This window comes from Wolffia australiana, chromosome 8 (assembly GCF_029677425.1).
Source record: "Wolffia australiana isolate 7733 chromosome 8, ASM2967742v1".
Taxonomy (NCBI): Eukaryota; Viridiplantae; Streptophyta; class Magnoliopsida; order Alismatales; family Araceae; genus Wolffia; species Wolffia australiana.
Window position 1 is genome coordinate 1,986,748 of NC_135842.1, and position 16,788 is coordinate 2,003,535.

Sequence of the window (16,788 nt, forward strand, 5' to 3'; positions counted from 1 at the left end):
GGTCGCCATTGTATCAATCTGGACCGTTGGATTGTCTGATCTGATATCGGTTGATTATGACTGAGAGAGCCCAGCTCACTACATGTCGTCATTAGTTGTACACATGTTCAGGTGATATGCGACAAGACTTTAAGTGTTTGGCTTTATCATTGGTTGTATCAAAGTTTTAGGAATATTCCAAAGCATCAGATTAAACCACGCATGTATTTTTTGAAGGGGACCTAGTTTATTAAATGTAGACCAATATTGATCTTTTTGGCCCTGGACTGTTAAATTATTGGATCCTTGGTGGGCCCACTTTCGAGAACGAAGCGTCCAGATCATTTGATGTAGGCATTTCACTTTCGAAAACGACATTCTTGTCCAATTTCTACTCCAATTGGGGGTTAGTCTCTAAACAAATCTTAAATTTACTTCAATTCAATGTGCATTCTTGCCCTGCGGGTGAACTCTCCCTCCTCTGCCCCACCCGCAACCCACAACTCAAATTTAAAATTAAGCAAGTATGGAATCCTGCGACCGTAGAATCACTTTACCGGGGCAATGCAAGCCCATAATGACCACATAATCACTTTGTTGGCTTGTTTTTACACCACCGTAAAGCATGTCTGGAATCCCAAGATTAGGGACTCATAAGCCATAGTCAAAATGTAACAGTCTATTCAAACGATATCTTTAGTGTTTCAAGTCTAAAGTATTATTTACACTACCATTACATTAATCTACTTGGTGACAGTTGGGTATAATGCCATCCATGGATTCAGCACAATTAACACACATGGTTATGAGATCAACTATAATCAACAGATGAGTTGGATCACACAGTACAATTTTATTAAGATATTTAAACGTCCTTGAATAACCTATGAATTGAAGTATTGAGATTACATGTTTACAGATAATTGATCACTTTATTTTGTTATCATGATACTTCACTCATCATTGCATATATTGGACTTTATTATAACTAGTGAAAGTGCATAATGATGAATATAAGCATTGGCGTATAGGTCAAATATAATACTAAATGTGAGAGGTCAAGATTGATGGCCCAAAGAGAGCAAGAGTGAATCCATGATGATCCGACCAACTAGTATCTCTGCCATTTTCTAGTAACGGGCACAATAGCCTCGGGAAATCTGTGATTAAGTCCTTAACGCCAATGAAACAATCCAGTACTGATTTATTCTTGAATGCTTCGACTCATATTATTTGGGATTCTTATAATGATCATTCTTGACCTAGCACTGCTGAGTTAAAAGGACTTTAATATATCAAATATATAATGATTATTCTTGGTGCAAAGATTAATCCCTGAACCATGGAAATCTCAAGTATGGTTTGTGATATATTTTATTTCAGATATCTTTGAGATGTGAACTGTGACATCATAAATTCAGATCACATAATGACTAGTGATGACAAACTAACTATTAGATTACTATAATGAATTTCATATGTTAAATGTAATAGAATATTCCCTTTTGTGATATCAAGATAAAAATGATTAAATATATTTTTAGAATGATAGTATGATTTTTTGGTACTTTATGGAATTTTACGACATCATCTTCGTAATGCGAATAGTTTTTAAGACTGAATGTAGGTGTCTTACATTTTATGACATCACATTTTTCAACTTTATTTTTAAAAAAATTCAGAATGTCATTTTACGATTTTTATGAATTTGAATTTTTTGGAATCAGTTTAGGGGCTTTATGAATGTTTATACAATTTTTTGGATACCATCACATGATGCTATCTGATTTATCAACTTATGAACAATCATCAAGAGCCTCCAGTGATAAGATGTGCCACTCATTGTAAAAGTGTAATTATGTCATTACGAATCATGATGTCGTAATGGGCCAATCACAATTCACACTCATTTTTTTCGCATATAGGGACACATAGTGGCACTATAAAAATGTTAATTTATTAGCAGCTAAGGCAATGCCATCTGAGAACAAGTGATGACGTTACGCAACTTAAGGATTTAAATTGTACTAATTACGAAATGAAAGAGAGGTTACAAATCAAATGAAAAATAAATCATAATTTTAATTACTTTAGACATGGTCTCGATGGCCCAAAAAATGCGTACATGTGCAAAATTGGAACATCATCAGTGGAAAATGAGTTATCTTTGGAGAATGCATTATGTCGTCAGTTTAAAATTTAGAAAAAAAAAACTCTAATCTTTGACAAATCTGAGGATTCATTCACGCACCGGCAAACTTACATATGGACCGATGAGGAGCGAAAAATCCAATGGGCTTATAATGATCCAAATTCAAATTCTGATGTATGACAATGCATAATGATTTTCTTGCTAAAATTTTAAGGGTACCTTACTATCCATCCAGATGCTCTGATTTGTAACTAGAACCATTTTTGTCTTGAATCATATTGGAAATTCTTCCGCATTGATAAAAGTTATTGTGAGATCCATCAAGCTTTTTTGTGCATGTCAGCAGTTAAAGTTTTAAGGCGTCTTGACCCACCAGTTATTTGTGTTCTTATGGGCCTCTTACTTTCATTTATTTGTCAAATCCCATCCATTAATTCATCCAAAGGAGCACCATGATGCACTCCTATGTTGACATCACTATGAAAAAACTTAGTTCCCAAAAAAAGCACGAATATACGTACAGTAGACCATTAGGAAAATAAAAAAATGTATTCCTTGAAAACAAATGATATTAGAATTAAATACCCAAATTAAGAAATAAAAACATATGAATTATTTATTTAAACAAAATTATAGAAAACTAAAGATGTAAATACATGGTACTAAAAATATTCAAAATTTTAATAATATGCTTATTCAAAACAGTATTTTTTTTGGAAAATAGTATAATCTCGATAAAAATATCTAGAATCTCATAATTTTACTCATTAGAATCTCATAACTAGAATCATTTAAATAAATAAAACAACGATAAAAATAATGACTAGTTATGACACAATATAAAAATACCCAAGAAATTCAATAATTTTTTCCTGTATTTATCAGTTTAACTTAAATAAAAAGTTTATATTTCAAAAAATTCAATATTTAAAATAGACTATTTTAGTTATTTATTTTTAATGAATATAAATATTAAATAATATCATTAATTTAACATTTTATAAATACTAGCTTCGTACATCATAAATTTAAGGGGTTATATCACGGTGTGGCCCGAACTTTTTCGAAAATTCGAGTTACAGCCCTTACTTTTTTTTTTTACCGCGACACAGCCCGAAGTCCCATTTGGTCCGCAGCCTGTGACGTGGAGTCTACGTGGCTGCCAGGTGGAGTTTCGGCGGAGTCCACCTAGGCGGAATCCACGTGGCAGCCACGTGGATTCCACGTCACAGCGCGATTTGAAGAAAGAAAGATTTTAGCCCGCCCAATGTGAGTCACCCGGGAGAGAGCTGAGAAAGGCGACGAAGGAGAAGGAGACGGTGGAGAAGGAGGAAGAAAGGGCGCGAGGGAGAAGGGGCTTCTTCTTGGCTACAGGAATCGTTGCGAGCTTCTTCCTGGCTATGGGAGTTCCACGAGGTAGGGTTTCTCTATTCCATTCATGTAACTTTCTCTATCTCTCTCTAGATTTCATGGTTTACTGCTTTTTTAGCTACGTGTGGGTTGCTTTCTCTCTCTCTCTAGATGGACATACATTACTGCTTCTCAAAATACTGATGATCTTCTATCTTTATCTTGAAGCCCATATTTTATTGCTCTCTCTTCGATTCATGTAACTTTCTATGTCTCCCACTAGATTTCATGGTTTACCGCATTCTTTAGCTACATGTGGGTTTCTTTCTCTCTCTCTCTCTCCAGATGGACATGCATTACTGCTTCTCAAAATACCGACGATATTCTCTCTTTCTCTTGAAGCCCATATGTAACTTTCTCTGTCAATTTTAAGATCTTGTTCAATGACTTTTTAAAGTTCTTCTCTCTGTCCCTCTCTTAAATAAAGATTACCCAGGGCAGCTATTAATTTTTAGCATTCTGTTTAGTAACATTTGGAAAATTGTGCAGTCTCTCTCCCTTTAATGAAGACTACCTTGGGCTGTTTGGTTGTCTCTATGTAAAACTTTCAAACTCCATTCTTGCAGCTTTCTCTCATATTTCACATCTTGTTTAGTGACAGTTGAAAATTTTACGATCTCTTTCTCTCTTAAAGGAAGATTTCCTTGAGCTGTTCTTTTGATTAACAAGACATTGGGAAATTGCAGTCTCTCTCTTAAATGAAGAATCGTTTGGGCTGTTGTTTTTTGTCTCCGTGTAAAACTTGCATACTACAGTTGTGTAAATTTCTCTATCAGTTTTGACATCTTGTTCAATGACATTTGGATAATTTTAGTCTCTCTCTCTCTTCATCGAAGATTATTTATGACTTTATTTTTGCCTTCATGTAGAACTTTCACACTCCACTCATGTAACTTTCTCTATCAGTTTAAACATCTCATACAATGGCATTTCAAAATTTCAGTTCCTCTCTGCCATAAATGATGTTTACGGAGAGCTGCATTTTTTGACTCGGTGTAAAAGTTAACTTTCTCTCTCTTCTTTTCATCTTACCATGTTTATTTTTTAAATTTGTGTCGTTCTCTCTCTTGCATTCGTATAAGTTATCTCTCCCGCATTTCCTTTCTCTCGCTTGGGATAAATGTTTTGAGTTCACTCGTGCAATTCTCTCTTATTATGTGTATCATTATTCTCTCTCTCTCTCTCTTTATATCTCTTGGATGAATAAGATTATTTTCATGACAAAGATGTTGGTGTTTCTCTATTGATCACGGAGGATATGGTGTTTCTTTCTCATACTTATTGGTGAGAACAAGAAGTGTGATCCCTATTTAATTTATTTTGAATTTGTTTTGCTTTATGTTATGAAAAATATGAAGAGTTGTCCTCTTCTCATCATAGTCATCTATTTTTTGCGCTTTTAGGCGTTCTTCTCTTCTTCGACAGTGGACGCTTGGATTCAAGTAATGTAAGATTTTATTATCTCTATTTTTCCTGCACGTCTTATAATTTTAATTTTTAATTATTTCCAATGTTATTTGAGGTATATTTGTACATCGCGATACTAACCCTCTTTGCGTTGATGATTCAAATTATTTTTAAAATTGGTAATGTACTTTTTTTGGCGTTGAACTCTCTGTAGAGTTATAAATATGTCTGTGGGTTGTATAATCTTTTTATAAAACCTGCATGACGAAAATTTATGGTGTTAACGCATGTTCTATTACTATTTACCATCCGTCACTTAACAGGGCCGATGACGAGTGCAAGGTGTTCGGTTCTGAGTATAATAGCGATGATGACTTAGAATATGATATCTGTAAGGAAGTTGAGGAAAGTGACGTGTATTTAAGTGCACCAGACGAATATTCCAGTGAGGAATGGAATGACGAGTTGGTAGATCATAGCGAGTATGACGATTCAGAGGATGATATGTTAACCCCCGATGGTACCGATGACGATGATGAAAATCGAAGGTACAGATACAGGGGCAATATGTATGATCCGAGATGCCCCACTGAGAGTTTTATATTTCAAGTGGGCATGAAGTTTGACTCGGCGTCGCAATTTAGGGCAGCTGTGAAGGACCACGCTATTTGGAACGGATTCAACATCACTTTTCCGAGGTCTGGTGACCGGAAAGTGGAGGTCGTCTGCAAGGGAAATTGTCCGTGGAGGATATATGCTAGTTTGGATGCTAGGAGAGAGGCGTTTGTTGTGAAAATGCTTAATGATACTCATATGTGCAGCAGGACGCCGAGGAATAGCCAAGATGATTATCACTGGGTTGCGAAACACTTCTTGGAGAAAATTCGACTGAATTTGGATATGAAGGTGACAGATATGATGCGGGAAATAAATGATATGTTAGGAATCACTGTTTCAAAACAAACATGTTATAGAGCCAGAGCCGAGGCACGCACGAAGCTTCTAGGAACATTGGACGACCATTACCACATGCTTCCCGCATTTGTTGCCGAGTTAAAGAGGGTAAATAGGCGTGGTACTTTTGAGCTGGTTCTCGATAGAGCGACCCCAGATTCCTTGGTTAGGTTTAAGAGGCTCTACATATGTTTCGATTCGATAGCAAGAGGGTTCCTTGAAGGCTGTAGATGAGTCATTGGAATGGACGGATGTTTTTTGAAGACCGAATTGAAAGGCCAACTATTGAGTGCTGTCGGCAAGGACGGGAATAATTAAATGTTCCCCATCGCCTGGGCGGTAGTTGAAGGTGAAAATCAATATTCGTGGACGTGGTTTATTCAGCTACTAATGAATGATCTAGGAATGGTGGACGGAAATGGCTGGACGATTATTAGCGATCAGCAGAAGGTACTTAATTTATTTCTTTGGACTCTTATCGCTTACTGTCAAACACGTGTAGTACATTAATAGATGTGTACCGTCTAACATTGTGCAGGGACTAGAGAACGCAGTGTCCTCCTTATTGCCCAATGCGGAGCATAGGAATTGTGCTCGGCATATCTACGCGAATTGGAAGAAGAAAGGACATTCCACGGCATTTTTGAAGAACTTATTCTGGAAAGCTGCGAAGGCCACCACGCACGAAGATTTCCAACGGCTGATGAGGGAGATGAGCAGTGTGAACCCACAAGCCGCGCAAGACTTCCAAGATATAGGTATAAAGAAGTTTTGCAGGGCGTACATTAATGAGGACAGAAGGTGTGAGGTGATCGACAACAACATTTGCGAGTGCTTCAATAACTACATCATGCAGGCCAGGTCTAAGCCAATCATCGACATGCTGGAGGAAGTCAGAGGTGCAGTAATGCAGATGGTAGCAAAAAAAAGGGAGTTGTTTTCAAATAGAACTGATACGTTATGCCCTCGGATATGGGAGGTTGTCGAAGAGAACAAGAAGAAGTCCAGGAGATGCACTCTTAGGCATGCAGGGAAGTATCAATTCGAGGTCACAGACTTGGGCAGCAGGTTTGTGGTCGATGTACTTCACAGAATATGTAGTTGCGGATATTGGGAGTTAAGGGGCATTCCATGCCCCAATGCTATATGTTGCATTCATTGGGTCAAGGAGGACCCCGTCATTTTTGTCAGTGAATGGTTCAAGAGAGACATATACCAACTAGCTTACACTTATGGTATCCCGCCAATGAATGGCAAAAACCTATGGAGTGAAGTTGATGGGAGCTATGTATTCCCTCCTCTTGTGAGGAGACAACCTGGAAGGCCCAAGCTGAAGAGGAGGATTGACGTCGCTGAGAAAGAACCCACGGTACATAGATTGTCGAGGAGAGGCCTGCACATGACGTGCTCCCTCTGCCACCAAGTTGGGCATAATCGGAAGACATGTACCCAACAAAAAATGGAAGCTGGAGGCCAAGTACAGTTTCAATTTTATGTCTAACTTTGTTTACATGTGTCATCATTTTTTTTCGAACGTTAACCAATTAACTTGTTTCACTAATCATGCAGGGATCTCAGGAAGCAACATATCTGCCAATTGTCGAAGACCATTGCCGGTGAAGTTGCAATTCGGCTACGAAACACAACGCGCTCAAGCTTATTAATCGCTCGCCCTAAACAAACATTTGTAGAACATGATTCAGTTCTCGGTTGATGATACGAACTTTGTTATCCAATTCCAAAGAATTCTCGTTCATGTTCGCCGTTCTGAATCGCCGTTGATTAATCCATGCATTTCGGTACTTATTCGTCCTTCCTGTTCGCCCTTCTTCTTCGTCGTGGCCCATGTTTTCACAGTAAAACAAAAGGTTCTTACGAACTAAATCGGCTAGTGTCATGCCTACTTATAGTACGTATTCTCCAATAAACCAAGAAATTGTCTTCCAATAAAACATATTTCATTATGTTCCTCGCGACCTCAAAATTGAGTCACAGAACAGAATATAATTCACAAGTCTGCGAAAATGATATGTCCTCATTCACAATTCGATACAAGTGATCCATCATGCTTGCGAGATGTCGGCAAAATTGATATGGCCTCATTGAACGCCAAGCAGTCCACCTCCGGGCCACCTCCGGTCCGTGCTGGGTCAACCTCCAGGCATGGTCGAGCTGCATGCTCCCCGTCATTAGCTCTCTGATAAGCTGATAAGCTGCATGCTCCCCGTCATTTCAATGCCTCCTTCACCGTCCCCTGCTCTCACCCAGCAAGAACATATTTTAAATTCAAATTGCCAATCAAGAATAATGTTTAACTTTATTGAAATGCTGTTTATTAATAATAAACGCATGGTGCAATATAGTTGTTCGTCTCACCTGCAACAGAATGCAGCCCGGCTGTGGGGAACTCAGTCTCCTACGTTGGAGTTTTTTATCTGTGGGGAACACAGAATCCAACCAACTCACTTGCTTTTCTTGCCTGAAAATTTCGGTATCAACCGAGATAGGAAATTTGAAATATGTTTTTCAATAAATTCTCAAACGACATAGGTGCATATCTAAAAGCGTTAAATGAAAGAGAATAAAATAAAGGCAGGTTCACATCTGTAGGAGGAAAAATAATGTTCAACTGTAATGCGCCTTGGCCAGATCCTGGGGCTGTAAAATTTCAAAAGCAGAACTAAGTTATCGTTCATCGACCAGCTCAGAAATCTGCGACTGGAGAAAATCCTTAGTGACACTGCTCAAATAAAGATGAGATTTCAGATTCTCAATCAGATGTACATCATCAATCGTCTGGGAAAGGCAGGATAAGTTATTCTGAGGTGTTTCTCCTTTTTTGATTGATTCTGCTTTCTTTTGGAGGGCTTGGCGTTCCTCAAGGTAATTTCTAGCAACAACATCTTCAAAGGTGCTCGACAAACCATGGGAGATTTATGATCTTTCTTTTGCCTATATTGCTGCAACTGAATAGAAATGAGGATAAAAAATGAGAAAAATAGCATGAAATATCCGTAAAGAGCAAGAAACTGATGCTTGGAACAATGAAAAAGCAACATGAAAGGGAATTGGGGCAAGAAAAACCTTCTTCCGTCCGGCGGCTAATAGATCCGTCGTGTTCTTCTTTCTTTCCATTAGATCTTGTAGCATAGGCCAAGAGGGAACCGGGGGGTCAACGATTCAATCCTCACAAGAATCTGCTCTGCAAAGAGACCCACCAATTAAAGAAGCAAGAAATTGAATCCTGAAGCAGCCTAAATCCATGACGACCGCAAGAGAAAAGGCACAGATCTACCAAGAGAAAAGGCGACGCGGAAAGAAGGCGTCAAACCTAGGACGAATCAAACTAAGAAGCAAAACAGTCAAAGATGAATCTGTTCATCAACAAATCCATCCGCCGGATAACTGTACTGCTTAAAATAAATCTTGATTCAAATCACGAGAAACCAAATTTCCAACAGAATTTGACAAAAAAAGCATATGAAAACAAATTCGCTGCATCTGGAGAATTGATTTCTTGGCAAATTGAAGACAATGCTCCGATCCGCGGGAATTCTTCTTCCCCCCTTCTCCTTCATGCGAGAGTTCTACAGAGAGAGAGATTGAAATTTGAGATCCAATCAGTCCGCAGTCTACCATCACTCGTGGATCAAAGCAAAAAAGAATCGGCGAGGAAGAAGAATTGAAGATCAAATTTCAATGAACCCTAGAACAGCAAGCGCAAATGAACGAATGGGTATGGAAGAGCATGAATTTAGCTCGCCCATCTCCTCTTTATCCCAAGGCACCTCCGTGGCCCGAGAGCAGGCGTTGATGACGGTGTTGTAGGTGAGGACCGTCGGCGTGACAGAGTAGGGCGGCCGCTTCAGCCGATCGAGGAGGGCGAGGGCGAGGGCGTGCTCGCAACGATTTCGGCGCCGATGGCATTGATCAGCGCGGAAGCCCCTTCTCCCTCGTGCCCTTTCTTCCTCCTTCTCCACCGTCTCCTTCTCCTTCGTCGCCTTTCTCAGCTCTCTCCCGGGTGACTCACATTGGGCGGGCTAAAATATTTCTTTCTTCAAATCACGCTGTGACGTGGAATCCACGTGGCTACCACGTGGATTCCGCCTAGGTGGACTCCGCCGGAACTCCACCTGGCAGCCACGTAGACTCCACGTCACAGGCTGCGGACCCAATGGGACTTCGGGCTGTGTCGCGGTAAAAAAAAAGTAAGGGCTGTAACTCAAATTTTCGAAAAAGTTCGGGCCACACCGTGATATAACCCCTAAATTTAATGTCTTGAATTCAATTAGAAGTAAACATAGAATTAATAAACATTTAATAAAAAGGGTAATTTATGACATATTTAAGAAATTCATCATGAATTAATAAAATCAATTAAAATTTATATTTCACTTTACCAACCTTTTTAAAGTTAGAAGTGCAAAAGGGGAATTATCTTAATATTATGAACATACAAAAAACAACATTGTAAACAACACTACTAACCTAATAAAATAATCATACAAATTAGTTATTCGCATTACAAAGTCAATGCTTCTAACTCACTTTTAAATTGAATTAAATGATATGGAAAAGTGGTGTTCCTCTCAACCATAGTAATATAGCCTTAACATGGTACAATTTATAACTTTATGAGATTTCTAGGTGCTTAAATCTTAATATGGTATTATAGTGAGAATTGATCTTATTATGATTGTGACGCCTTGATGTTCATCTCTATTGCCACATACACACTTAGCCAATCACCTATGTCTTGCATGCTTGCCATTTTGTCCCATTACATTTTACCTTGTACCAATCTATTCTATCCCATTCCATTTTTATCAGTTCAATCTCCAACTCCGCGACTGTACATCTTGTAACCTTACTGTGTGCCAAACCCAACATATCAATCAATGCATGTTTCCATTGACCACATCTCAATAACCTAGTTTTGTGAGATGATATCTCTTTATAACCCTTTCAAGTGTCATCTCCAAAGACCTTCTGTATGAACCTTATCTCCCTGGTTAGTATCATCCATGCAGCACCTCCTCTCCCTTGTTCTAGAGATCTAAATATGGATGAACATGAGGATTCTACGCAGTGGAAGACACATAACGACATCAATAGAACATTGAATCAAAGCACCTCTACACGGATCGCAACCATAGTTTCTTGGATCCCGAAGTGAGACGAGTTGATCTGCTCATGTGTGCAGCCTCTAGAGGTATCTACCCAGTCCTCGACATGTCGAATCTCCTCCTTAACATTGACAAACTCCGTTCACCCTCCATCATCATAGTTACATCATCACAATCACATTGAGAGTGGAGAGGAGGTGTGGAAGAAGGGAGAAGAAGGGGAAGGCCCCTGAAAAATTCTGGCCTTGGTGAATTTTTTTCAAGGCCTTTCCCTTCTCATACTAAGTGGGTATTTTTCATATTAACCTCCAAAACTTAAGTTATATCTTACGATTTCCAAAAGATCATTTGCACATGACTCTCTATGCCCATGTATTAGTCTAGTTAATGACGCGAGTAGCCCAATTACCTTTATTGACATTCCAAATTAATCTACTAAATCATCATATAAATTAATCAATGTCAGATCAATTTGTTGAGTTTCCAACATACGCGGTGCAAAGCTATACCTCGTGCCTTAGAAGATATAAATGAGTGTGTATCGACTCACTCACGGAACATGTTCATCAACAGTTATTGTGTACGTAATAGTCCCTCGTCCACTTGACACCCATTGGATGACTTAGGGTATGGTCAACTGTCAAACCCTAATCGATCATCCATGTTAGTACAGATGCATTCAGAAATCATCAAAGAACTCTTCTCCAATATTTCACTACCTTGGCCAAGGACTTCATCGTATCGTCTTCCTTGAGTTGCCACCTCTTATTCCAAGGGTGAATGATCCCATCTTAACCATTCAATCATCTTTGTAAACCTTTTGATGTACCCAAACTAAGACTATTTATAACCCCATGATAAGAGACGCGTAGGTCATAGTCAAAGTACAACTATCCGTCCACAATACATCTTTGGTGTCTCAGGTCTAAGGACCACTTACACAATCGTTACGCCAATCAGCCTGATTGACAGTTTGATATAATACCATTCAAGGATTTATACAGATTAATTCAAAGAACTCCTTCCACTAAAGAGCACCCACTATCTATCCTTAGTGTCTCCACACTAATGGCTACGTGAACGACCATACTCATCATATGACTAAGGCTAGATAATGTTATTCTATATGGGTACTCTGATGTCCTTCTTGAGTATCCTTCAAGTAGGAATGTTTAGAACACATGCTTAAAGACTATTGATCTCCATATCACGATCACCTCATAATTCACTAAGTCCAATCATGTATTCATGAACTTCATTATAAGCATCACAAATGCACTACAATGACTATGGTCTATTCATAAACATGGAAAAAGATATAGAATGTGTGATTGTCTTGTCGGTCACATATATGTCCATTACTTTCTTGAACCTCTAAGAGTATCCACTTCTCACTTTCACCTCATCCCACAACTTTAAATAATCTCCTCATGCATGCCATCTACACAACAAAGGGTTGCAGTATCTGTCATCATCAATTTGTTGCATGTAGTGCCTGAAGCTTGCCTATTATGATAGTCAACTTATTCATCACAATGCTTTATTGTGTGCACCACTTATGTTTCCTACATATGTGCCTATTGCGGCATGACAACCGCTAGAGAAAATTCATGCTTATGTTTCATCCATGCAATGTACATCCATCAAGCAAAACAAGTGCTTGCTTTCAGCAACTAGCAGCTCCTTTCTTATGGCGAAGTCACATTCCTAAAAAAATTATATTTATGCATTCAATCATACATCATTTAATAATATTTTGACATCATTATGTTGATATTATGATCATTTTAATGTGAATTTATATTTCATGCATTAATTTCCATCAAGATTGAATGTCCATATAGGACAATTGGGCAAGGATTGTAGGCCTATTTAAAGACATGAAATGTATATATTCTAGTTGATCTAATATATCATTTTGTTCTGGCAACTTTTGTGGCTTTCATGATTTTCCATTGATGTGGGGCTATCCTCTTAGATGGCGGGACTACTCTTGTCATCCTACCTTCACATATGTTCTTCCTCATTCTTGATTCCGCTTTTGCCGCATTAAAAAACTATAGCTTATAGCGAGCGTGTTATTTTTTAGATTAAATTTTTTTTGGCACTCACCCAAAACACTAGCAATTCTACTTATGGCCTAAGCTAGCATTGTTTTATTTATGGGGTTTGAACTCGAAACATTGGCTCTAATACCATGTGCAAACATGACAAAGAAAGGATCTCGATGAAGGCGGGGCAGAAAACAGGAAATGCCACCTTTAAAAAGAGCACTATGAATGTGAAATAGGGAATGGTCGTCCGATATCCATCCGATATCCAGTATCGGACATTCGATATCTAGAAAAAATCAGGATGGTGTCTGATACCAGATATCGTATACTGAACTGATATCGACAGCCATGTGTAAAATGGATATGGGGACGCATATCAAATAGGTAAAGACGAGGCGGATATCAGAGACTGGATGTTGGCTTTTGATACCCGGATATCGAAACTGGTATCCGGATATCGATATCCGGTATCAAGAGAAATAATCAATAATGAACATAATTTTAGATGTTTCACGTTAACAACACCCAAATATTTTACTGATTTAATACCTCATTTCATATATACGCTTCAAAATTTTTGTTTTCTTCCATATGCGATAATAGGATTCGTAGTTTAAACTCCAAGTCCTATTATCCCACATGGAAGAAAACAAAAATTATGAAACGTATATATTAAACAAGGTAATAATTAACTTAAAATTTCTCTTCTTTCCTCCAAAACATATTCTCCCATATGGAAGAAAACAAAAATTTTGAATTGTATATACTAAATGAGCTGATAATATATATGAAAATTTCGCTCCAAACCATTGCACGATGACAGCTAGACATGGTCGTTCGGTTTGCTCTGTGCGAATCTGTGCAAATTGTGCATTCTGTTTGGTTATCCGAACAGAACAAAATGCAATTTGCACATAACTTCGCACAGACCCCTGTGCGGTTCATTTTGTGCGAATTGCACAAATTATTTTTAAAGTTTAAAAAAAAAACAAAGTCGATTCTTCCCTCTCTCTGTCAGACTCTCTGTCTCTCGGTCTCTCACTCTCTCTTTGGCTCGTCCTCGATCGCCTGTAGGTGATACCCTAATCCCATATCTCTTCATCTTTGTAGTCTCAACTTACAGTTCGTAGGGTTTCCGTCTGCACTCGGCAGACTCGCTGCTCTGCAGCCAGATTCGGCTGATGAGCATAGGAAGCAGAGTTTTTTCTGATTGCTAAGTTTTTGGTAAGTTTTCTTTTTATTTCAGTTTGTGTTGATTTTGCTTGCTTTGATCTATCTCCCTTTCTCTACTTTGATTTCCCTCTCTCTCTCTGTCCTTGTTAATTTTTGGTTGCATTGATCATTGCTTGGAAACAAATCTTTTTTTGAGAAGGATATTCTGTCACAAAAAATTTCTGGAAGTATTTTAGTGTTGTTTTGAAGTGATTCATGAAGAAAATTTGCCCGCGGTTAATTGTTTCTGTGATCTCTAAATTCCTTGATCAGTTGTTACGACGATTGTACTGTTCCGAAGCCATTCTCGAAGATAATTTCCTCGCGGTTAACTGTTTTCCTGATTCCTGAAGTAGTTGATCAGTCTTTGCGATGATTTTCAGTGTTCCAAAGTGTTTGCCTGCGGTTTATGGTTCTTTTGATCGCCGCTGCAATCGAACAGCTCTTGCCAGGATTTTAGTGGGTCGAAGCAATTCTCGACGATAAATTTCCCACAGTTAACTGTTCTCCTGATCTCTGAAGTAATCACTCAGTTATTGCGTTGGTTTTAACGATCCAGAAAATATTGTACAGTCCGCTACTATGGTTCTCGAAGTATTTGCCCGTGGTTTGCATTTCGTCTGATCTCTGAAAGTGATTGATCAGTTCTAGCAACGATTTGAGGCTGGCGCCAGCCCGTTCCACGCGGTTTTGCAACTGGAATAGTGAACTGCGTTTCTCCAAATACATGCCATGGATGTGTTTGCCGTGTTCCAAATGTCCGTCCGCATAATACACAAGATTTGGCTTCGCGACAACTGTGATAAATGCAAAACTGGTAAATTCGCATGAATCGTTGCAGCAAATCGCAGAAACCTTCACCAATTGTCCATTGGTCATCAAATTTCCAAAACTTAACGTGAAAGTCGAGGTGATCACATGGTCCGCTATTTATAAATTCATTTCACGGCCATCAATTCAGGTTAGGTGAGAGAGACAAGTTTGATCTAATAGACGATTCAGAATTGATGGACTCTAGATCAAGATCCACTTTACGCTTGATCTATTGATCGGCTCCGTCAGATCGACCTTCTGATTGTCGGATCGCTCGACGCCGGCGATCAACGGCGTTCCAATCCAATCATGACAGATCTGTTCGTAGAACTAGTCAATCCGTTCTTGATGGTACTACGAGATTCTTGAAATAACTCACGTCTTCGTTGGCGTATGTTGATTATCTTGAAATGATAGTCGAAAAGGATAAAAGAATAAAAACTTTGATTCAAGGTCAAAATTCTAGAAAATTATCAAAGCACACAATTTTTCATTTAAGTCATTTTAAATGAAATTAATTCTTAAAAATCTATAAAATCCATTAATTCCCTTCTTTTAATACCGAATGAATTCAATAAAATCAACAAATGAATTCAAATGAATTACCAAATGAATTCACTAAAATCCCTTATTCTAATGAAATTACCAAATGAATTCAGTAAAATCATCTAAATTTTTTTCGTAATTTCTCGAGTTTTTGTTTAAACTACATCCTCAATTATATAACATCTCAGAAAGTAAGACAAAAGCCCCCAAAAATTTATTTTACATTTTACTCAGTTTGTTTTTGTACAAACCTCAAGATAATTCTGAAATTGAAGTCTTCTCTCCTTATAGATTGCCCTATATACTACAGATTATAATATTTTTCTTAACTCTAAGCTAAAACAATGACATAAACCCCTGACATATCGGGTACCATTAAACTATAAGTGCCATTATCACTGGATTCAATGACTGTTAGATTCGTACTGGTAGATTTTCTACTGAAGATGGTGTGTTGTGAATTAGTAAAATATATTATAAATTAGAATATTTTTAGTATAATATACATTGGTAGATGCATAAAAATTTTGTGCAATTTTGTACAAATTTTGAACAATTTTGTGCAATTTTGACTCCATGTGCAAATTTTGTTCGGTTTGTGCATATTGTTCTAATTGTGCGAATAGTTTTAATTGTGCAAATTTTTCTAGTTGCGTGAAATGTTCTATATGTGCAAATTGTTCTAATTGTGGGAATTGTTCGAATTGTGCAAATTTGTGCGAATTGTTCGAACATCTGTTCTAATTTTCGCACAAAAAGGGAACAAAACAACGAACAGACCCCTGTGCGGTTCTTTTGTGAATTTTTTTGTTCGTTTTAAATGAATAGAACAGAACAATCATGTCTAATGACAACTTAAACATATATATGTATTTTTATAACCATTCCATGTTGGATATCGAAAACTGATATCCAACTCCGATATCCAATATCGTCATCCTTCTCAAAAGATGGAGGTGGATGATGGCATCGAGATGGATAACAATATCAGATATCAGTAATGTAGCAACCGATATCCGGATATCGGTATAAACAGATATTGGAAATGCAATTTCTGATATCCGATTCACCATCTGTCTCGATACTGTAATCCGATGTCAGTATCGGGAAGGGCGAACACTAATGGGAAACCATA